The sequence below is a fragment of the Gossypium hirsutum genome, chromosome D02 (genome assembly GCF_007990345.1).
Source record: "Gossypium hirsutum isolate 1008001.06 chromosome D02, Gossypium_hirsutum_v2.1, whole genome shotgun sequence".
Classification (NCBI taxonomy): domain Eukaryota; kingdom Viridiplantae; phylum Streptophyta; class Magnoliopsida; order Malvales; family Malvaceae; genus Gossypium; species Gossypium hirsutum.
The window spans coordinates 10,335,739-10,359,476 of NC_053438.1; the positions used below are offsets into that span (position 1 = coordinate 10,335,739).

The 23,738-nt window shown below is 35.5% G+C and overlaps 1 long non-coding RNA gene across 1 annotated transcript; it reads left to right on the forward strand.

Annotated features, from left to right (window-relative positions):
• Positions 1-19,369: 19,369 nt before the first annotated feature.
• On the forward strand, positions 19,370-22,092 carry LOC121214609 (uncharacterized). Its single transcript, XR_005910189.1, has 2 exons — positions 19,370-19,730; positions 21,604-22,092. It is a non-coding gene; the product is annotated as an uncharacterized lncRNA (long non-coding RNA).
• Positions 22,093-23,738: the final 1,646 nt, after the last annotated feature.

Sequence of the window (23,738 nt, forward strand, 5' to 3'; positions counted from 1 at the left end):
AGATTTCTTCAATTTTTCAATACCTTTTTTAGCCACACTATTTCACAAATCCCATGAGCCATAGATCTGTTCTTTGCTTTAGCACTATTATGAGCTATGGCATTTTTTTCTTCTCCAAGTCACTAGATTTCCCCAAACAAATGTATAGTAGCATGAGATGGACCTTCTATTTGAAATCGAAGTTGCTTGATTGCCTTTATGTAAACTTTAATGCCTTATTGCTCATTTTTTACCAAAAAAAAAGGGAACCCTTTTTTCGAGAGAACTTCTTAGATATCTCAATATACTATAAATGGCCTCAAGGTGCTCTTCACATGGTGTGTGCATGATTTGACTCACTAAAATTTAGCGAATGTAATGTTTGGCTAAGTATGAGATAAGTAGATAAGTTTTTATACTACTTTTTGATATTGTGCAACACTAACAAGTTTCCTTCTTTTTTTTCTAAACTTTAGATTAACATATTTGAACGAGCTATTTTTATTTCTTGAAAATATCTCAAGTTTTTCAAGTACTTGATCTTGAATTCGAGCGCCAATTAATGCTTAAATAGCTTCATTTCTTCTTCATCTTCTCCTATGAGGATAATATCATCGACATATACAATTAGAATAGCAATCTTATCTCATTCGAGTGTTTTACAAAACCCTGTATGATTAGTTTATCCTTGAGAATATCTATTTTTATGAAGTAAGTAAAAATCTTGAACTAAGCTCTAGGTGACTGTGTTGAATAAGGTTAGTCTCATTTTTTTTACTCAGGTTCTTTATTGAACAAATAATTAAATTTAAAGAAAGCAACCGATAATTGCAAGAAAACACTCTAGCAATACTAAAAGCAGCGCTAACTGCTTGTTAAACTACGAAAGAACAAAAATGAACACAAAAATATTGTTTACTCAGTTTGTTTCCCTACATCTGCATGATTTTGTTAAGAAAGAAAATCCACTATTTTTCAACCTTGTACACCAAGTGATTTAAGTTTTAACACTCACTAGTTTAGCAACCTCACTTTTGCACCTAAAGATCTAGACCACTCTCCTATAAGTTTTGCCTTCTAGAAACTTAGTTTGTAAATCAAGTGCATGATTGTTTACTTACAAAAAATGCACTTATAATAAGGAATTTCTAAAGAATATATTAAGTTCTAATACTCATCACCTATGCAAGTCTTAAAATATATAAGCCTTTCGACTTTCTCATATCCTAGATAAATTACAATAAATTCTTCCATTAAATTCGCAGAATAAGCAACAAGTAATATCTTAATAAAATCCAAGATATTGTGGAGATATCCTAGATAAGTTTTCATAGTAATTTTACCTAATCTTTTTAAATTGGGAGATTCGATTGCATGATCCATGTCAATCCAATAATTGTCCAAACAATCAAATAAATAAAATGTAACACCCCTTACCCCTCTTCGTCATGAATTAGGATTACAAGCATTACCGTACAATCGAAACATTTATTTTTAATTTCATTCAACATCATAAACATAACTTAAATCTTTCATACATACACACATTGTCCCTAAATTGAGCCCTCGAGGCCCTAAAAATACTCTAAAAACAAATTGGGACCATTTGAAATCATTTGAAAAGTTTAGGAAATAATTACAAAAATTTTGATAAAGGGGTCACACGGCCGTGTGCCTTACACGGCTGAGACACACGCCCATGTCTCAGGCCGTGTCTATACCCATGTAACATTCGAACTAAAGACACACGACTGTGTCTTAGCCCGTGTATTTACCCATGTAACTCACTGAGTAGGAACACACGGAAATGTCACACGCCCGTGTGCCAAGCCGTGTGCTAGATGACTTACACCCTAAGCACTCAATAGACGACGCACGGTTATGTCGCCAAGTTGTGTGTCTCACACGGCCAAGTCACACGCCCGTGTGTCTGGTTGTGTGGACCCAAAATGTACCTTAAACAACAAGTTTACCATTTCCTACTTACTTAAGCATTAAGTAACTAAAAAATAATCATTTAACCTATCTAAAATAAGATCAAACATACTTAAAATATGCCAAAACAATCATCTGAGGTGTTTAACCAATGTACCCTAATTGGTACCACATTTTATATCATCAAAACATATCAACAATACATTATTCAAATAAAGATTTTAAGCATGCCAAAATCACTCAATTTAACCTAACATATAACTACTTAAGACATCAAGTTTAAGGTTCACACATATACCAAGCCTTGGATCAAAACAACATACCAACTTATGGCTTCAAAGACAAACATATATATATACTCAAACCAACATTATACTTACAACTCAATTTACAACCCATTCACAAAATAACTAACAACCAAGACATTTTAGGTACATGCCATCACAAAATAAAATATCACTACACTTGAGATCGGGATCGTAGTTGGATGCTGAGTCAGCGATCAAAAGAGAAGTACCTAACATGCGTACGGAAAACAAAATCGCACACTGAGTAAAACTCAGTGATATTTCTATAATCCAAACATTTAAAGACATAATGATACATGAATGCTCAAATTGAATTATTCAATCACACTATTATCTAAACATACAATTACAAGATATCATCATATCAATTTCATGCATATTACTACATCATTTCATGTTGTACTCAATTTTCACATGTTTTCATACTTGATTTGGCTTTAACAAATATCTCAATTCACATCACTTTCTATATAAATAGCTTTTCATAGATAAATTAACAATTCATTTAAGCAATGGTACAAACCAGTTTATATTCAATCCATGAATGCATCACTCATATATTTCACTTATGATCGCATCATATTCCACATTTCATTTTTCAATCACATTCTCATTTCTAACTCACATACTTTGCCTTTATAATATCAATTACAGAACTTTATTATTTAATTACCCCTATTAACATGACTCGGACTCGGACGGATACATGCCTCATCGGATAAATTCGAAGTAATAACTGTGCCTAGTGTTATATAAATTGACACCAAGTGTCTCATCGGTTAAACTGAAGCAAATTGGCACTGGGTGCCTCATCGACTTAAAGTAAAAAAAGTCCCTGAACTCTTCTTATCTTATGGCATGTCATCTATATCTGACTTAGCCCAAAACAATTAATAGGGTTCCATATCATTTACAAATACATCCAATATCCAATTATCATACTTGCACATTATCACATTTAAACATATATTCATTTCAATTTCATATAATCAAGACATTCACAATATATACCATGTAATGCCTCAAAATTTTAACATTTGGCTGTTGACTTTTTGTCGTAATTAAATCTTTATATCTATAGTTCTGTACTCTACTTATGTGATTGAAGTCGGGAGTTCGAGTCACATTTTTAGAAGTCTTGCTAATTTTTTTCTAAATAACCTCTATTCTTGAATTTCCTAGTTAAGTTTAATTCAGTGTAAGCATATGTCAAGAATGAGCCTACTGATTCATTGGTTAAGCATTTGTCCACTCTTTGATCATGTGTTTGAGCCTTAGAATTGGTGTTATTAAAATTTTGTTAAATGCTAGATTTGTGCTAGTAGTTAGTTAACAATTTATTTTACGTTAATTCCTTTTTCTTTTTCTTTATTTTTTTCTCTTTCTTTTTACATTTCTCTTCCTTTGGATTTTCCTTTCGATTGCGTTCAACAAGTGAGTATCAAAATAATTGAGACTCGTAAGTTGTTCGGAGTGTTTTTAGAAGATTTCTATGTAAGTTCTGTCAAAAAATCTTATGTTTCTGTGAGGTTTCATTGGTTTTCATTTATGTAGTTAAATTGGGAATTCTCTGACTGATTTGTGTAAACTCTTTGATAATTAGTCGTTAATCTTTTTCCTTAGGAGTGAATACAGAGGGAGGTGGTCCTTCGTGTGTTGTTTTGAATTCATGCTGTTGAATTGTTGATAAGCGTTCGTTGTCGAAAGTTTAGCGTCGAGGTTTCAGCATTTTTAATTGAGTGTTAATGTATGCGATGATTCGTTATTTTAGTTGTTTGATTGTTGTTGAATGGTTAAATTAGGTTCCGAGATTTCTCCGTGTTGTTTCTATGTCAAAATGAGATTAGGTGTGTACCGAAAACCCTTAATTCTACGAATTTTAGACACTAAAAAATGTGGCTGTTGACACAACACGGCCAGGCACATAGGCATGTGCTTAGGCCGTGTGAGCCACACGACCGTGTGTTAGGCCGTATGGTTGGCTATGTAACTTATTGTTCATCAAAATTTATCCACACGGGCAAGGTTCACGGGCCTGTGTCCAGGTCGTCTGTAGCCATGATAGTGTAGGGTTCTCGTGAGCAACAGACATGGGCATGTGTCTAGGCCGTGTAACTCACTATTTATGATTTAGGACCACACGGCTAGGGACATGAACGTGTGCCCAGGCCGTATGAGTCATACGGGCAAGGACATGGGCTTGTGTTTAGGTCGTGTAACTCACTGTTTACGATTAAGATCCACATGAGCAGAGGACATAGGCGTGCGTCCAGGCCATGTGGCTCACACGGGCAAGGACACGGGCGTGTATCCAGGTCGTGTAAGCCATACGGGCAAGTACATGGGCGTGTGTCCAGGCCGTGTGGCATATAAATAAGGCTCGAAACTTGTTTGTGAAGCCGTGAGTGTTATTTCACACGAGCACTGACCTCCCCAATATATGAATGATCTGAATATGATTGTATGAGGACTCTCTGATGCTCTAAAACTGATATATGGATTATATAAATGCATGCGCACTGTGATGGTTATTTCTAATACTGAACTGTATTATCTATCTATGAGATTAATTGAAATGACTGAACACATATTGTGGATGTTTGTAATCTACATTTGCATGAGTTGGGATATTGTGAAGAATGAAGTAATCTTCTCTGAATCAGTGGCTATGCCATGATACGTATAAATATAAATCTGGCGCTTTGTCATATTTCGATCTAGCAACTAGGCTGCCTCTCTGTAAATGTGTCAGACACACTCCATGGTGTGTAGGGTTGGTTGGGAATTGAACGCCCTTGACGGTGTGTTGGGATAACCGAAGATGGTGTATAGCGGATGGGGGAAGGAATAATTGCATATGGATATGATATGTTCTGTATATGAAATTGAAATTGCTTCTGTATATGTAACTGATCTGTTCTGTATCTGAGCTAAAATTACTTTTGTTATCTAACCAAATCTTAGGATTCGAGAACTATCTTATAAATGTGTTTTTAATTGAACGAACGTCTTTTACGTACTGAGTTCACAACTCATTCTGTTATTGATTGGATTTTAGGTGATTCTCAGAATTGAACGGGTCGGCATTGCGGGATCTCAGTCAAGCTTTTATCTTTCCTTTAAATTCTACTATTAGGAATTTCAATATTATATGATATTATGATGTTTGGGAAGATTATATACTTATTTAATTGTTGTAATGGATATAATATGATGAATGGTTTCATTTTGATTGCGTTACAAAAGTGGTATTCTTAATATTGATGATGTAACTCTCTAGACTTAGTCTGGACGTCTAGGTCGAGTTTAGGGTGTTATATACCAAATCAATCAATCTCAATCAGCTATAATTTCAATTCAATCTCAAGTACTAAAGTACTCACCTCAACTACTTACCATATGCAATAATTCAAAATACAATGATTAACAGCTAAGTTCAGATTATAGAAACACAAACCGTGGATTCTGAGCTATTCGACGTCAATTTTATTCTTCCCCTTTTTAGTCGAGGATTTCGGTACAACGTTAGCTATGAAATTCAAATAATTAAAATACATTAATACTACACAATGCAATTCCACACTGAATATTTCAATTTTTACTCAACATTTTCTTAAATATCAATTTAGTCCCTAAACCGAGACTAATTTTTAATCTTCACAATTAACTTTATATTTTCATAATCATTTCAATTTAAACTAAATTTAATTCCCTATTTTTAATTATTCCATTAAATTTTAAAATTTTCACCTTTAGTCTCTATTGCTCAAAATTAACAATAAATTCTTCAATTTAGTCCTTTTCTATTTCTAACTAAAAATCTATCAATTTAGCCCATAAAATTTAAACTATTCAACAATAATAACATCCAAAATTCTAAGAAATACCAAAAATTACAACACGGGTGGCTAGCCCTAAGTACCAGGATTCCGAAAACGTAAAAATTATAAGAAAATAGACTAAATTAATAAACCAATTAAACTTGAAAAGCTTTAAACCCTTATGGCCGTGCATTTCTTTTTCTTTTCTTCCTTTCTTTTCTTTCTCAATTTTTGCGTACAATTCTATTTCTATTTCTTTATTCTTTCTTTTATTATAATAACTATTATCATTATTATATAACTTAAATATATATATATTAGATTAACATATAAAAATATACATTATAAACCATTAATGTCGTCCACTACTAAGAATAAGTGTATATTTGCTATTTTAATCCTTTTCATTTATTTTAATCTATAATTCAACTTTTAACCTTTACGCGATTTAGTCCTTATACTTTAATAACTCTTAATTTCACAAAATTTACTTAATCAAAATCTAATTCACTACTAACTGACCTCATAAATATTTAAATAAAAATATTTATAGGTTCATTTTATAGAAACGGGGTCTCAGACTTCAATTTTTGACACCCTAACTATTGATCATGACATAAAAGACCAATTGTTTTGGTTTAAAAGATTGTCGATCTAAATAAGGCAAGTTTATGTGACTTATGCAAAGCCAAGAGTAGTTACCATTCCTTGTGGCATTACCCATAGAATTTCCTCAGTAGTTCTCTTGTAATAGTTCATTTTCAGTGGTACCGAAATCTTGTTTATCGATGATTGAGTCCGTAAGTTTTAATACTTAATAATTACGAGTATATTATATTATTATATGAAATCCTGGTTTGGTAATTTGATTGTTTAGAAAATTTATTATAGTATAAAGATTGAATTGTAAAAGTGGTAAAAATTGTTTATTATGGATTTTTATTTACTAATGATGATACATTAACCGATTAGGGCCTAAAATGATAATTTAGTCATTTTCTTTATAGATAGTGGTCGGATAAGTGTTGGTCTTATCTAAAATAATGTTAATTTTAATTAACAATTAGATTATGTATATAAATATCATAACATAGTGGATAAAAAGAAGGAGTTCATTTCTTTCATATTCTCCATCACTATTTTTCTTTATTGTTGAGCTAGAGAAGTTTCGACCACACTTATATTCTTTGCATGGTGAGCTAATTCGAGTCTATTTCTTATAAATTTTATGTTTTTGTGAACGTGGTAACTCGATTTAGCTAACTTGTGTGTCTATTTTCAAAATTGTTAAAGTTTTGAAGTGTTGTCATTGATGCATGCTTGAAGTTTTGATGCTAATTGATTAGATTAGAAGTTTAGATATGAAAAAGGATTATTTAGTAAAGCAAGAATTGTTTTTTTTTAACTATGAGGACTAAGGAGTAAATGTTCAAAACTGGTTTAAACTTATAATAGGCTGACGAATGACTTGTGGCTGATGGAAATTAAATTAAATTTTTTTATAGATCAAGATTTGAATCCTCCAAAAGAAGACCGCGAGAAAGGGAAGGTTGTTGAGTAGACTCTATCGTGGTGTTACCATTCCGCCAGGTAAGTTCAGACAATATAAACATTGTTTAATTTTTCTTTGTTTTGTTTTTCAATGGTATAATTGAAACTTGATAAGATAGATTTGGTTTATTGAATATTGAAAGGAGATATTGAATTATGATACAAGGGAATGAGAATGAGATTATTAAGGGAAAGCATCTGATGAACTTAGTAAATGACTCATACACATGGTTACATGTTATTTCCTGATGATTTCGAGATCCAACATTTTTTGCAGACTCGAAGATACAAGTGACACAGATTTAGCCTGGACTGGTAATCTGATGTTGTTTTAAAAGATTAGCTTGGACTGGTAACCTTATATGTATATACAATCATGGCTAGGCTATTATTGTGTCGATAAAGGTTTAGCCCGAACGAGTAATCTGGCACCTCTGTAACATCCCTCCCCCGTCTCTGTTGTCGGATTAGGGTTATAGGATGCTACAATAATTAATAGAACAAGAACATGCAACTTTATTTCAAAATTTATTTTAAACATTCATTAGAACTCAATCACTCAATTAAGATGTGTTTTTCTTGCAATATCAAGCTTAAATCGAGCTTACGAAAGCTTCAAAATCAACTTAGAATCAATCAATGACTTAATTGAAACATTTTATAAAAGAAAGATAAATATGCAAAACAGGGTTCACACGACCATGTGACGGGTTGAGGCCGTGTAATGTTATATTACATAGCTGTGTACTAAAACCGTGTTAAAGACTGAAGTCGTGTAAATCTAAGTCATATGATTGTGTCGCTAGGCCGTGTAACAAACTGAGACCGTATGGACCTAAATGTAAAATCTCACAAACATTCATATGGTCTTGTGGTTGAGCCGTGTGAGAGACTAAGACTGTGTTAACCAAAACCTCCTAAATCTTAAAGAGCACACGGTCATGTCACTTGCCTGTGTGTGACACAAGGTTGTGTGACAACACGTGTATACAAATATAAGCTTTAACAATCGGTTCACCTAACCAATTCTAAAGGCATAAAATGATACTATAAAAACATGTTTAATTCACATCCAAAACAAAACATAGACATGAAATAATTCAACCGAAAAGTGCCTAACCAATATGCCATTTAGGCACCATTGCATCCAATGTAACATCTCAAACCCAGCCCAAGCGTTATGGCCAAATCTAGCGATATCACATGATAGGGTGTTTGAAAATCGTGTCGTCGCGTTAAAACCATTTCCATTGAAGTCATTATCTTAATATCTTATTAGTTCCAAAATTGTGTTGCTCATTTAATCGATATTTTCAAAACGTTATTCGTTTGCGGAAGCTTTTAAAACGGATTAAACAATCGTGCGTTTAGGAAAAAACATTTGTTTCTTTTGAAAAACGAGGATTCCTAGTACTAGCAGTTGTAATCCATAAGGTAAATATAATTAAAACCCAAAACCAAAGTCCGAAAGTCCAATTACAACCCCAAAACTTAGCCAGTAAAAATAGAATAGAAATAAAACCAATTATTATAAATATGAGTTAAAAACCATGAAAGTCCAACACCGCAGTCACCGCTGCACCGATCGTCTAGATTTGGGGATTACCTGCGCACATTTAAACAAAAGGGGTGAGTTTACGAAAACTCATTGTTTAATCCCACAGAAAACAAACAATAGCAAATCACAGTGCACAGTTAAAGCAGTCCTAGGCCTAAGACCTTTTTCAGTATCAATAATAGTTTGGGCCTTAGCCCATCACAGTATCAGTAGCAATCATGTAGTATTCAATAACAAAGTCGTACCCAACCAACCTCTACACACCATCTCCGTCCAACCCTACACTCCATGTGGGGATCAAATCAACTCACCCATCCCTACACTCCAGGTAGTACCGAATGCGGCACATAATAGTAATTTGCAGCTGAGCTGCCAGTATGTTAGACTTAAGAACTTTTCAGTACACTTCCTCCAAATATAATTAACCCAATCCCATACAATGCAACATACAAGTCATGACATGCTATCTCAGGACATCAGTACATATAATCAGTTCAGTATACAAGCATACTATCAACATGCTCAACACATATATAAATCAAACAGTTAGTTCATACAATTAGGGGTCTAAGTGAAGCTTACCGACCCTACAATAGGTTCACAGTCGACTTGGGCGACCCGTGCAACCTTAGCAATCAATTAAGTGGAAATGGGCTCATACGCCCATGTGGTCTGCCCGTATGGCCCACTCGGCCCAAATTGGCCTTGGTCGCGTGGTTCATTTTTAATGTAACCCGTGCTAACTAAATATTCATATATTTTTTCACTATTTACTTATATGTTCCTTCAAAGCTGTCTACTTGAGTTACTGTTACTAAATTATTTACATCTTGAGCTACAGAATTCCAAATTAAGGTTCGCTTGATGTCTTTGAAACTAGACTCAAATACCTTTCTACCATAAAATTTTCAGAATTTTTGGTTCAGCCAATAAGTACAGTAAAATCTTCAATCTCACCCCTGTTCTATTGTCTGACAGTTTCGACGATTCTTTTCTAAAAGTTAATTATCTCTTAGTACAAAATTTAGATGATGTTACCATTTGTTTCTATTGATAATAACTTAAACATGTAAATTTTAACCCCAAATTATTTTTCTCCAATTTTGGATGATTTTCAAAAGTCAGAACATGGGAACCCAAATTCATTCTGACCTTGTCTCACAAAACTTATTATATCTCATGATTTACAATTTCATTACTTACACCGTTTTTTCTATGAGAAACTAGACTTAATAAGATTTAATTCCATATTTTGTTCATCCTCTAATTCGATTTCCACAATATATGGTGATTTTTCAAAGTTAGCCTACTGTTGCTGTCCAAACAGCAAGCAATTTTGGCTTTTCGCCGAATCTCATTTTCTGCGTTTCGGGTACACATCTGGTTCCGGTTTGACGTGTAGACACTTTCAATACACTCAGAACCTAGAATTGACATTCCCAAACACATAGTTAGATTTGAAATGAGATTTTAAAACACGAATACGAACGACCATAGTGCTAATTAAGCGACCAATGCTTACCCCAACACCATTAGTGATTTCAATTACGAGGTGAATCGAGGAAGACTCTGTTCTTCTCGATTGTCTGCTGTCCAAAATAGAAAATCACAACCTTCAGTCGGTAATCGAATTCCAAAACTACAATAACTTAAGCCACTTACCAAACGGGGAAAAACGCAGCGATCAAACAGAATCCCGAACAAGGAGACACGTCTTGGTCAAAACAATAAAATGAAGAAAAAGGGATTTGCTAACACAAAAAGAAAGAAAAACGGTAGAGGAGAATTCGACAGGGAGAATGGAAGAAAAAACGTGCAGATTTTTTTTGGGAAAAAAAAGAAAACACTGACAGAATATCTGATAACCACCCTTAATCCCTTATTTTTCTCCTAAAAATAGTCCACTACACTCCCACTATCTCTCAAACTCCCCAAAAATCGTTCACCATTTTCCCTCAACAACCGAATTCAAACTTCACTCATACACTTCAGTATTTTACTTCTCTTCAAACTCCCACACAAAAATAACTCCATTGCATACACAGGGATTCGAACTCAAGACCACCAGCATATTAACACTCCACCTAACCACCAGACCAACAGGCTCATTCTGTTATATTCTTACAACCAAACAAATACAAGCCTATTAAACAAGAGTGAAGCTTTATTCAGAAAAATTCCAAAATTTCGCCAAAGGCATGGCTTGAACTTGGGACCTCATACACACACCTAGAATACTTAATCATTGAAGTAGACAGATATTTGTGTCATATTTTTACAAAAACAAAAATATACATTTTTTGGGCGTTACAACTCTACCCTCTAAAAGAAAATTTCGGTCTCGAAATTTACCTGATCAGAACAAATAAGGATACTGTTGACGCATCGTATCCTTAGGCTCTCACGTGGCCTCCTCAGTGCTATGATTATGTCATAGAGCATTCACCAAAGGAATAGACTTCCTCCTCAGAACCTTTACGTCACGATCCAGAATCTGGACAGGCTCCTCCTCAAAGGTCAAGTCTGGCCTAACTTTAATCTCCTCAACAGGGACAATATGAGTAGGATCAGAGCGGTAATGCCTCGACATAGAGACATAGAACACATCATGGATACGATCTAACACCGGAGGTAGCTCTAACTGATAAGTAACTAGTCTCACTCACTTCAGAATATGGTAACGTCCAATAAACCTAGGGCTCAACTTGCCCTTACGACCAAACCTCAGTACCTTCTTCCATTATGAGACCTAGAGAAAAATGAAGTCCCCCACAGAATACTCGATGTCACGCCTATTCAAATCCGCATATTATTTTTGCTTGTCAGAAGCCGCTTTCAAATGATCCCGAATAAATCTAACATTATCCTCTGTCTTAGAGACCAACTCAGGACCCAGAACACGTCACTCGCCCAACTCATTCTAACATAAAGGAGTGCGCCACTTACGTTCGTACAATGCCTCGTAAGGTGCCATCTGGATGGTAGACTAGAAGCTATTATTGTAGGCCAACTCCGCTAACGGCAAGTACTTCTTCTAACTGCCTCAGAAATCAATAACACAACTCCTCAACATGTCATCTAGTATCTAAATTACCCTCTCCGACTGACTATCTATCTGAGGATGGAAAGCAGTACTGAAGTCTAATCTTGAACCCAGAGCCTCATGAAGCGTTTTCTAGAACCGAGATGTGAAACGAGGATCCCTATCGAAAACGATCGAGATAGGTACCCCATGCAGTCTCACTATTTTTGATATTTAGAGCTTAGTTAATTTCTAAAGAGAAAAGTCTGTCCCTACCGGGATGAAATGAACAGACTTGGTCAATCGATCCACGATGACCCAGATAGAATCCTTCTTAGTGGGTGTTAGAGGCAACCCACTAACGAAGTCTATCGTTACTCACTCCTATTTCCACAACGGCATCTTAATCGGCTGCAGCAAACCCGAGGGTAACTGACGCTCAGCCTTAACTTACTGACAAGTCAAATTGCAAGCAAAAAAGTCAGTAACCTCATGCTTCAACCCTGGCCACTAGTACAATTCCCGAATATCTTGGTACACCTTTTTCCTGCCGGGATGCATAGCATAAGGACTACTATGTGCCTCTCTCAGAATCGACTGCCTTAAATCCTCATCATTCGGTACACAAATCCGACCGCAGAAACAAAGTACTCCATCACTGTTTATCCAAAAGTCAGTAGTGCAACCATTTTCAACCTGACGAAAACGTAACCTAAAAAACTTATCCCTTAATTGTTTACCTTGAATCTGTTCAATCCATGTCGGCTTGACCTGAAGTTCTGCCAACAGACTTTCATTGTCGAATAGGTTAAGTCTAGCGAACATCGCTCTCAGATTGGTCACAGCCCTACGGCTCAACGCATCGACTTCCACATTGGCCTTGCTAGGATGGTACTCAATGGTACAGTCGTAATCCTTAAGCAGCTCAACCCATCTTCGTTTCGTTAGATTCAGCTCATTTTAAGTAAAGAGATACTTGAGGCTTTTGTGATTAGTGTAGATGATACACTTATCACCATACATATAATGCCTCTAAATTTTCAATGCAAAGACTATGGCGGCCAACTCCAAATCGTGAGTCGGATAGTTTGCCTCATGTGTCTTAAGCTGACGAGATGTATATGCAACCACCTTTTCATCATGCATTAACACACATCCCAAACCGACATGTGATTCATCACTATAAACTGTGAACTCCTTTTCAGGTTCAGGCTGTACCAAAACAAGAGCCTCAATCAATACAGTATTAAGCTTCTCAAAGCTCTCTCGCTGTGCATCAGTCCAGTCAAATGGTACACCTTTACGTAATAGCTTACTCAAGGGTAATGCGATCAGTGAAAATTCTTCCACAAACCGCTGGTAATAACCTAACAGCCTCAAAAATTTGTGAATTTCAGACACATTCTTAGGCTACTTCCAATCCAATACAACCTTATTTTTTTGAGGATCGACTCGAATCCCTTCAGCCGACACCACATAACCCAGAAATATTACTTCACATAACCAAAACTCGCACTTTCTGACCTTAGCATAGAGCTGCTTTTCCTTCAAAATCTGAAGAACAATCCTAAGGTGTTCATCATGCTCATCCTCAGTCCTCGAATAAACCAATATGTCATCAATGAAAACCACTACAAACCGATCCAAGTAGGGCTAAAACACTCGGTTCATCAGATCCATAAAAGCTGTCGGTGCATTAGTCAGTCCAAATGGCATCACTAGGAACTCGTAGTGACCGTAACGAGTCCTAAATGCCGTCTTATGCATATCGGCCTCTTTAACCCTAAACTGATGATACCTAGAATACAAGTCAATTTTGGAGAACACAGACGCCTCTCGGAACTGGTCAAACAAATCATCAATCCTCGAAAGTGGATACTTGTTCTTAATAGTCAACTTATTTAGTTGTCGGTAGTCGATACACATCCTCATGCATCCATTCTTTTTCTTAACAAATAGTACCGGTGCTCCCCACGAGGACACACTAGGGCGGATGAACCCACAATCCAATAACTTCTGAATTTGGGCCTTGAGCTCTGTAAGCTCTTTCGGTGCCATTCGATAGGGAGCGATAGACACTGAAGCTGTACCAAGGAAAAACTCAATCCCAAACTCTACTTCCCGATTCGAAGGTAAACCCAGTAGCTCCTCAGGAAAGACGTCCAAAAAATCCCTTACAGTTCTGATGTCCTTTATAGTAGAGTCCCCAGAAGCGAAAACACTTACGTAGGCCAAATACGCCTCACATCCCTTGCAAACCAGTTTCTCAGCTACCAGTGCAGAGATCACGTTAGCCAAGTAATTTTGATGTTCCCCAATCACAACTACTTCATTAGCCTCCTTAGTTCTCAATACAACCCTCTTAGTCGCACAGTCCAAACTGACACAATTCTTGACCAACTAGTCTATCCCCAATATCATATCGAACTCCCCAAACGAAAACTCCATCAAATCAACCAAAAATACTATCCCTTTAACCTCTAAAGGAACATCCCTGTACAGTTTCCTAACTCTAACAGATTACCCTAGCGGGTTCAGCACCGCCACCTCACTAGAAGTACTCTCAACCGGAATCCCTAGATTTTTGGGAACAGAATAGACAACATAGGAATGCGTAGATCATATATCTATCAATGTAGTGTAAGGCATATCAAAAATAAGAAACGTACCCGTAATGACGTCTGGAACATCTCTATCCTCTTGGTGATGAGCAGCATAAACTAGGGTCGATTGTCTCGCCTTAGCCTGTCTAGTACCTCTACCCGGTGCTCTCTGCCCACGTCTCATACCATTACCACCCCTAGCCTGACCACGGGCTCTAGGTGGCTGCTGTGCTACCCTTTGTGGTTGTGCAGTACTAGTACCCTAAACTTGCATCTGATCGACTTTCAATGGACACTCCCTAATGCGATGATCAAATGATCCACACCTTAGACACATCCTAGTCCTTCTCCAACAATCGCTCTAATGGCGTCTACCATAGTCGACACATGGTTGCAATCCAGTAGCAGTAATAAGGGGTCCAACTCTAACTGGCCCATCAGCTCTGGCCATTTTCTTAGACCTCTGTACAGAACTCGAGGGCTCTAAATCCCTTTTGTTCCTATCTTTCTCCCTATCACGGTTTTAGCGCTCAGCGCGCTTAACCTCTTCGGCGATCTTTACCTTCTCAACCAGTAAAAAAAATCACGCTCCCTCTGCGGAGCTATCAGGACTCTTAAATTATCTCTGAGGTCATCCTCAAAGTGAACACAACGCTCATACTCAGTCACCACCATACCTCTCGCATAACGGCTCAATCGCAGGAATTTGGCCTCATACTCGGCCACTGACCGATCTTCCTGTGTTAGATTTAGGAACTTTCTCCTACGAGCATCCACATAACTAGCTCCCACATACTTCCCCTAGAAGGCGGTCTTAAAGAACTCTCAGGTTAAACGTTCGGGCTAAGTGCCCTCTTTAATAGTAAGCCACCACTGATAAGCCTCATCATGCAGCAGCGAGACTGCACCCTTAAATTTCTGCTCGGAGGTGCAATATAGGTAATCCATGATACTCTCTGTGGCCTTAATCTAGTACTCGGCCACATTAGAGGCGACCTTAGTGACACCCCTGAAGAGCTCAGCTTCAATGAACCAGAGTCGTTCCGTAACCGACCCACGGCCACCAGATCTAGTATTAGGTCTAGCGACCCTCTCCAATACCCTCAACATAGCCTGGGACAATGCGTCGTCCCCAGCCATGTGATCATAATAGTCAGTATCAGTAGCATGAGGCATTGGTGTCTCACTCGTGTCTAAATTCAGTATATTACCCAAGGAAGAGGACTCAAATCGAACCCCCTACGGCCTCTACCTTGGTCTCGAGTACCAAGTCTGTGAATACCTCGTGTGCTCATATTTATTCAAATTTATTTGTATTACGAATTTTTATGCATCAGTTTCAGTTTCAATATTTACTAGCAGATGTTTTATGTAAACAGTTTCACTAATTCAGAGTGATTTTCATAAATCGCAGTTTCTATCAGTTTTGCTATAGTCTCAATATACACTATCTAGAGTGTTTTCATAGTATACTACCTACAACAGTTTCAGAATATCAAAATATATATCAGTTTCAGAGCACTTACAGGATTGGCGCCGGAGACTCGGTGCACCGCATACTTAGTAGAAATATTTCAAATAATTTAAAAAACAAATTGTTCAAAGACCAAATTTAAAACCCATAATCCACAGCCAAGTTTTGCAACTTGGCTCTGATACCACTAAATGTAACACCCCAAACCCGGCTCAAACGTTATGGCTAGATCTAGCGATGTCACATGATAGGGTGTTTGAAAACCGTGTCGTCGCGTTAAAACCATTTCCATTGAATTCCTTATCTTAATATCTTATTAGTTCCAAAATTGTGTTGCTCAGTTAATCGATAGTTTCAAAATGTTATTCGTTTGCAAAAGCTTTTAAAACAGATTAAATAATCGTACATTTAGGAAAAACATTAGTTTCTTTTGAAAACTGAGGTTTCCTACTACTAGCAGTTGTAATCCATAAGGTAAATATAATTAAAACCCAAAACCAAAGTCCAAAAGTCCAATTACAACCCAAAAACTTAGCTAGTAAAAATAGAATAGAAATAAAATCAATTATCGTAAATGTGGGTTAAAAACCATGAAAGTTCAAAATCGCGATCACCGTCGCACCGATCCGTCTAAATCTGGGATTACCTGTGCACATTTAAACAAAAGGGGTAAGTTTACGAAAACTCAGTGTGTAATCCCACAGAAAACAAACAATAGCAAATCACAGTGCATAGTTAAAGCAGTCTTAGGCCTAAGCCTTTTTTCAGTATAAGTAACAGTTTGGGCCTTAGCCCATCTCAGTACAGTATCAAATATGTAGTAGGGCCTTAGCCCATCACAGTATCAGTAGCAATCATGCAGAATTCAGTAACAAAGTCCTACTGGACCAGCTTCTACACACCATCTCCTTCTAACCTTACACTCCATGTGGGGATCAAATCAACCCACCTATCCCTACACTCTAGGTAGTACCGAATGTGGCACAAAATAGTAATTTGTAGTTGAGTTGCCAGTCTGTTAGGCTTAAGAGCCTTTCAGTACACTTCCTCCAAATATAATTAACCCAACCCCATGCAATGCAACATACAAGTCATGACATGTTATCTCAGGACATTAGTACATATAACCAGTTCAGTATACAAGCATACTATCAACATGCTCAACACATATATATATCAAATAGTTAGTTCGTACAATTAGGGTTCTAAGTGAAGCTTATCGATCCTACAATAGGTTCACAGTCGACTTGGGTGACCCGTGCAATCTTAGCAATCAATTCAGTAAAAATGGACTCACACGCCCATGTGGTCTACCCGTGTAGCCCACTCAGCCCAGATTGGTCTTGGTCGCGTAGTCCATTTTTAATGTAACCCGTGCTAGCTAAATATTCATATATTTTTCACTATTTACTTATATGTTCCTTCAAAGCTGTCTACTTAAGTCACTGTTACTAAATTATTTATATCTTAAGCTACAAAATTCTAAATTAATGTCCGTTTGATATCTTTGAAACTAGACTCAAATACCTTTCTATCATAAAATTTTCAGAATTTTTGGTTCAGCCAATAAGTACAGTAAAATCTTCAATCTTACCCTTATTCTGCTGTCTGACAGCTTCGACCTTTCTTTGCTAAAAATTAATTATCTCTTAGTAAAAAATTTGGATGATGTTACCATTTATTTCCATTAAAAATAGACTCATTAATAATTTAAACATGTAAATTTTAACCCCAAATCATTTTTATCCATTTTTTGATGATTTTCCAAAATCAAAAAAGGGAAACCCGAATTCATTCTAACCTTGTCTCACAAAACTTATTATATCTCACGATTTACAATTTCATTACTTACATCGTTTCTTCTATAAGAAACTAGACTCAATAATATTTAATTCTATATTTTTTTCATCCTCTAATTCGATTTTCACAATTTATGGTAATTTTTCAAATTTAGCCTACTACTACTATCCAAATAACAAGCAATTTCAGCTTTTCGGTGAATCCCATTTTCTGCGTTTTGGGTACACACACCTGGTTCTGGTTTGACGTGCAAACACTCCCAATACACTCAGAACCTAGAATTGACATTCCCAAACACAGAGTCAAATTTTAAACAAGTTTTTAAAAGCGAATACGAACGTCCATAGTGTTTATGAAGCGACCAATGCTTAACCCAACACCCTTAGTGATTTTAATTACGATGTGACACGAGGAATACTCCGTTCTTCTCGATTGTCTGCTGTCTAAAACAAAAAATTATAACCTTCAGTTGGTAATCGAATGCCAAAACTACAATAACTTAAGCCACTTACCAAACGGGGAAAAACGCAGTGATCAAACCGAATCCCAAACAAGGAGACACGTCTTGGTCAAAACAATAAAAGGAAGAAAAAGGGATTTGCTAACACAAAAAGAAAGAAAAAAGACAGAGGAGAATTCGCCAGGGAGAATGGAAGGAAAAACGTGCAGATTTTTTTGGGAAAAAAATAAAAAGAAAACACTGACAAAATAACTCCCTTACATGCACAGGGATTCAAACTCAAGACCACCAGCATATTAGCACTCCACCTAATCACCAAACCAATAGGCCCATTCTATTATATTCTTACAACCAAACAAATACAAGCCTACTAAACAAGATGAGGCTTTATTCAGAAAAATTCCAAAATTTCGCCAAAGGCATGGCTTGAACTTGGGACCTCATACACACACCTAGAACACTTAATCACTGAAGCAGACAGATATTTGTGTTATATTTTTACAAAAACAAAAATGTACATTTGGCCATTCAAACAGATATTTGTGTCATATCTATAAACTTGATTCAACATCTCTTCCATTACAAAACATATTACCCATGATTCAATCTCACACAACATTAATATAAACTTCAATTAGATACACCATATTAAGATCAAACTAATGACTCAAATGGTACACATTTGGCCATTCAAACTTGCATAAAACCATTCTAAACACATACTAATTCATCCATTTTGCTAACCTCAAAACCATCCAGGCTATTCCATAAGTAATAAACACATTGGTAAGCTTATAACATATATATAACCAACATATGTCATTTAAGCTTCTACCATAACTTGACAAAAATGCCAATGTGCACATTTTAGTACCCAACTCATTTACCAATCAAGTTTAACTCCATTTAGGGCCCGTTCTTCCACACGTTTTAGAAGGATTTTTTCAATAAAAAGTCCTTTTCTCTTAAAAGGAATAAAGAACGGCCTCCTTTCACGTACAAATTTCACCATCAGAAAAGTCTTTTTCTCTAGATGAAGAAGCTAAAAATTTCTCCTTTTCTTCAGCTTGAAGTGTTTTTGGCTGATAATTGACCAAATTAACCTGTCTTCTCCCCCCAAACATTCTTTCCCCTCTGCTGGTTCTTTGGAGCTGTATACCTATTTTTTTCACATTTTCGCTTTCAAAGCTCTTTCCTGTTCTTTGTTCCTCTTACGCAGGTGAGAATTTCTTTTCTTCTTCTTCTCTTTAATTATTCATTATGCTTTGTTTTTAGTTGCTTTTTAGTTCCTCTTCCGTAGGTAAGTAAAAAAAATAGCTTTGAAAGTGGGAAATTTCTGGCTTTTGTGCCTCTTTTGCTTTACTGCTTTGCTCTGCTTTGTGCCTCTGCTGCTTTGCTCTTCTTTACTTTACTGCTTTACTGCTTTACTGCTTTGCTTTACTGTTTTGCCAAGGAAGCCATCCAAGCTTACTTTGATATGTGTAGAGCAAATTTAAGACCCGATAAAATGACTTTGGTTGTCATCCTTTCGGCTTGTTCTAGGTTAGGAGACTTGAGCTTAGGCACCCGAATTCATGAAAATATATTGATATTCATGATATTTATTCGGATGTTTTTATTGGCAATGCATTGGTCGATATGTATATGAAATGTGGCGATGCGGACTCTGCTCGCAAGCTGTTTGATAAAATGCCTGTTAAAAATGCGATTTCTTGGAATTCCATGATATTTGGCCTAGTTCAACAAGGACAATTCAATGAAGCATTGCATGTTTTTCATGACATGCAAAGGATAGGTCTTAGGCCTGGCAATGTTACTCTAGTTGCCGTTTTGAATTCTTGTAGTAATCTTGGGAAGTTGGAGTTAGGAAAGTGGGTTTATGCATATATTGATAAAAATCAAATCAAGGCAGATGGGTTTATAGGAAATGCGTTAGTGGATATGTATACTAAGTGTGGAAGCACAGAACAAGCTTTTGGTGTGTTTCAAAGAATGGAATGCAAAGATGTCTTTTCCTATACTGCCATGATTGTGGGATTCACAATGAATGGAGAAGCCGAGAGAGCATTGGATATCTTTGCAGAGATGATGATGGTAGGCATCAAACCAGATGAAGTGACATTGTTGGCGTTCTTTCTACATGTAGTCATGCAGAAATGGTAGAGGAGGGTTGGAGGCACTTTGAAGACATGTCAAAAGTTTATAATCTGGAACCTCAAACAGAGCACTATGGTTGTATGGTTGATCTTTTAGGCCGTGCTGGACTAATAAGTGAGGCAGAAGTATTTATAGCAAATATGCCAATTGGACCTGATGCATTTGTTTGGGGTGCACTACTAGGAGCTTGTAGCATTTATGGAAAAGTTGAGCTTGGAGAAGCCATAGTGAAAAAACTTGTAGCTATCGAACCCATAAGAGATGGAGCATTTATACTCATGTCGAACATCTATTCGTCTGCAAATAGGTGGAAAGAAATAGTATGCAAAAAGTTTAAAATAATTAAAAATCAGTTAAGCATACTTGATCAAACTGTCCAAGAAATATTCTTGTTAATCTAGCTTATTTGTTTGTTCAATTGAATATGTTTCAAAGTAAATTTAGGAGCAAAAGCTCTTACTCTTCTTCTAAAGGAGAACTTTGGTTTATTCATTACAAAAATGTCATCATTTTCATGCAGAAATATTAAAGCATTAGTAATGGTTTAATTTAAAGGCCTTTTCTTTTATTTTCTGAGATGTCAGCTCATGTTCTTCTTGTACCACTATTTTTTCTTTATATTTTCATTACTATTTTGAACAAACCTAGTTTTTAGAGATAATTGCAACAAAGAGGGAGCAAATTTCAGGTTTATAACAACTAGCTGGCTCAAAGATGCATTTAGTTTGTAAATCTTAAAGAAAGTATTTTCAACGAGTGAGGTTCATGGGAACTAAAAAAACCAGCTTGTTGTACTTAAAACTTCTATTCCCCTATTTACTTACCATAGCCTCTAAAATTCTGTATAACATGATCAGATACTAGCACAACTGGTTTTCACTTGTTAATTTGAGTTTCTTCACTTTGTTTGGTTTTCTTTGCTTACGTATCCAAAGACAAGTGCTTGGGATATCATGTTGGGAATGAACTTCGGGGGTACCATATACAACATGACCTACATGTTTGGTTGACTACAAGAGAGTGGCTTTGAGGCAATCCATTTCTACAAGCAGCATCCAGAAGCAGCTTGGGTTATTTTCCTTTATTGCCTCTGCGGTGCTATTGTCCAGAATTTCATGTTCTTGATTCGGCCCCTTGGCTTCAACTATACGATTTTTTTTTGAAAAATGAGAAAACGTGTTGTATACATATTTATATTTGAAACTCAACCTTGGGTCGAGTAACATGTCGAGAAAGTGATGATGACGACGACGACGAGGATGATGGTGATGATGACGGTGAATCAAACAATTCAAGTGGTTTTGAAATGGAATTAACAAAAGATGCTATAGCTTTTAGTTTAATGAATTCACTTTAAATTGTAAATGCTATTGTAAAATTTTTAGTATCTATATTTGGTATATAAATATTATCCCTTTTTAAAACTTTAATCCAAATATATGTAATATTTTAATTTGTTAGGTTTATGTTTTCTATGTTATGTTAATATATAATATGAGTTATATATTCAAATACATTTTAAAATAAAATAATACAAATGTGTTAAAAGCATTAATTAAAAATAAAAAATAATTTTTATAATAATACAATTGTGTCAATATCTAATTACAAATATTTAATTTTTATATTTAAATATTTAAATAGAGTTTATATATTCTAATTAAATTTTATAAATAATTAATATTAATTACTTAGAAATATTTAAAATTAATATTATATATTAAAATATTAACAATAAGTTATAATAAATTATTTTTTATATTTTTGCTAAAATATCATAATATTAACTAATTTGAACATTATTTAAATACATATTTGTTACTTTATAATATCATGTCTAAAATGGACATTTTATTCTTCAAAAGCACTTTTTGATAGCAATACCAAACACCCAAATTTTTCAAAAGCACTTCTCAAAAGCAATCTGGCCCTTAAGGTTCCAAAAACACTACCACTCAATATAACATCTATACATATTATGCTTATACTCAAACATCACATTACCAACATTTACACTTATGTATGTAACAATAACCATTCAAAATACCATCCACATTTAAGAACCAAAGTACCAACATTCAAGATTGACCAAAATAAACCAGCTATATACATGCTACAAAATCAAGTTTTAAATGATTAAAAGATTACTGAATCAACAACATGATAGTGTGAGCTTCTCGAAGATTCGCTTGGCACATTTTGCAAGTTGACAATCTACAGGGACAAGGAAACAAGGGGAAGGTAAGCATTACAAATGCTTAGTAAGTTCACTGATATTTAAACATCTTACCTTATATTACGATTTAACACAACAAGCTATTCAACTGGACAAATTTGCCTAAACATGACAATCACAAATCAACAAGGTGAGTTCATCATATAACTATTTCATATAATAATTCAAACATTTAGCATTTCAATTCAATTTATTACCAACCGCATGAAATCAACAACTCAATACCATTTATATAGCTTAATTCAACATTTCTATTAATAAATACTACTAAAAGTCTCATCGAACCACTTGAATCAAATATTTTCATGCTCCAATTAATCAATCTAAAGAATATATTGTATCAATATTTTTGTATCATTGATATCAACCTGTTATTTTCCAAATTACAGCGTTTGATACATCATAAATTCATAATGGCCCTCCGTCTCGTAGATTTAATATGCATGCTCTTTACATGCATAGATATTTATATATCGCAATCATCTTTATATTACCAAATCACATTATCAAATCAAATATATATATATCATTTATCAAATTTCATATTCATATTCCTATTAGCTTGACTCAGACTCGAACAGATACACGGATCTAACAATCACACCAGTTTGGCACCTAGTGCCTCATCGAACAACGTTAAATTAAATAATTTGCATCCAACACTCATCAATGTGTTTGAAACCTAGGGCCTTATCGGTATAATCGAAGTAATTTGACACCCAATGCCTCATCGACACGTAGTTGAAGTAACTCCGAACTCTTCCTATCTTATGCATGCTAACTATATTCGATTCTGCCCGAGCAGTTAATGGGGTAACCATTTTTAATTTCCAT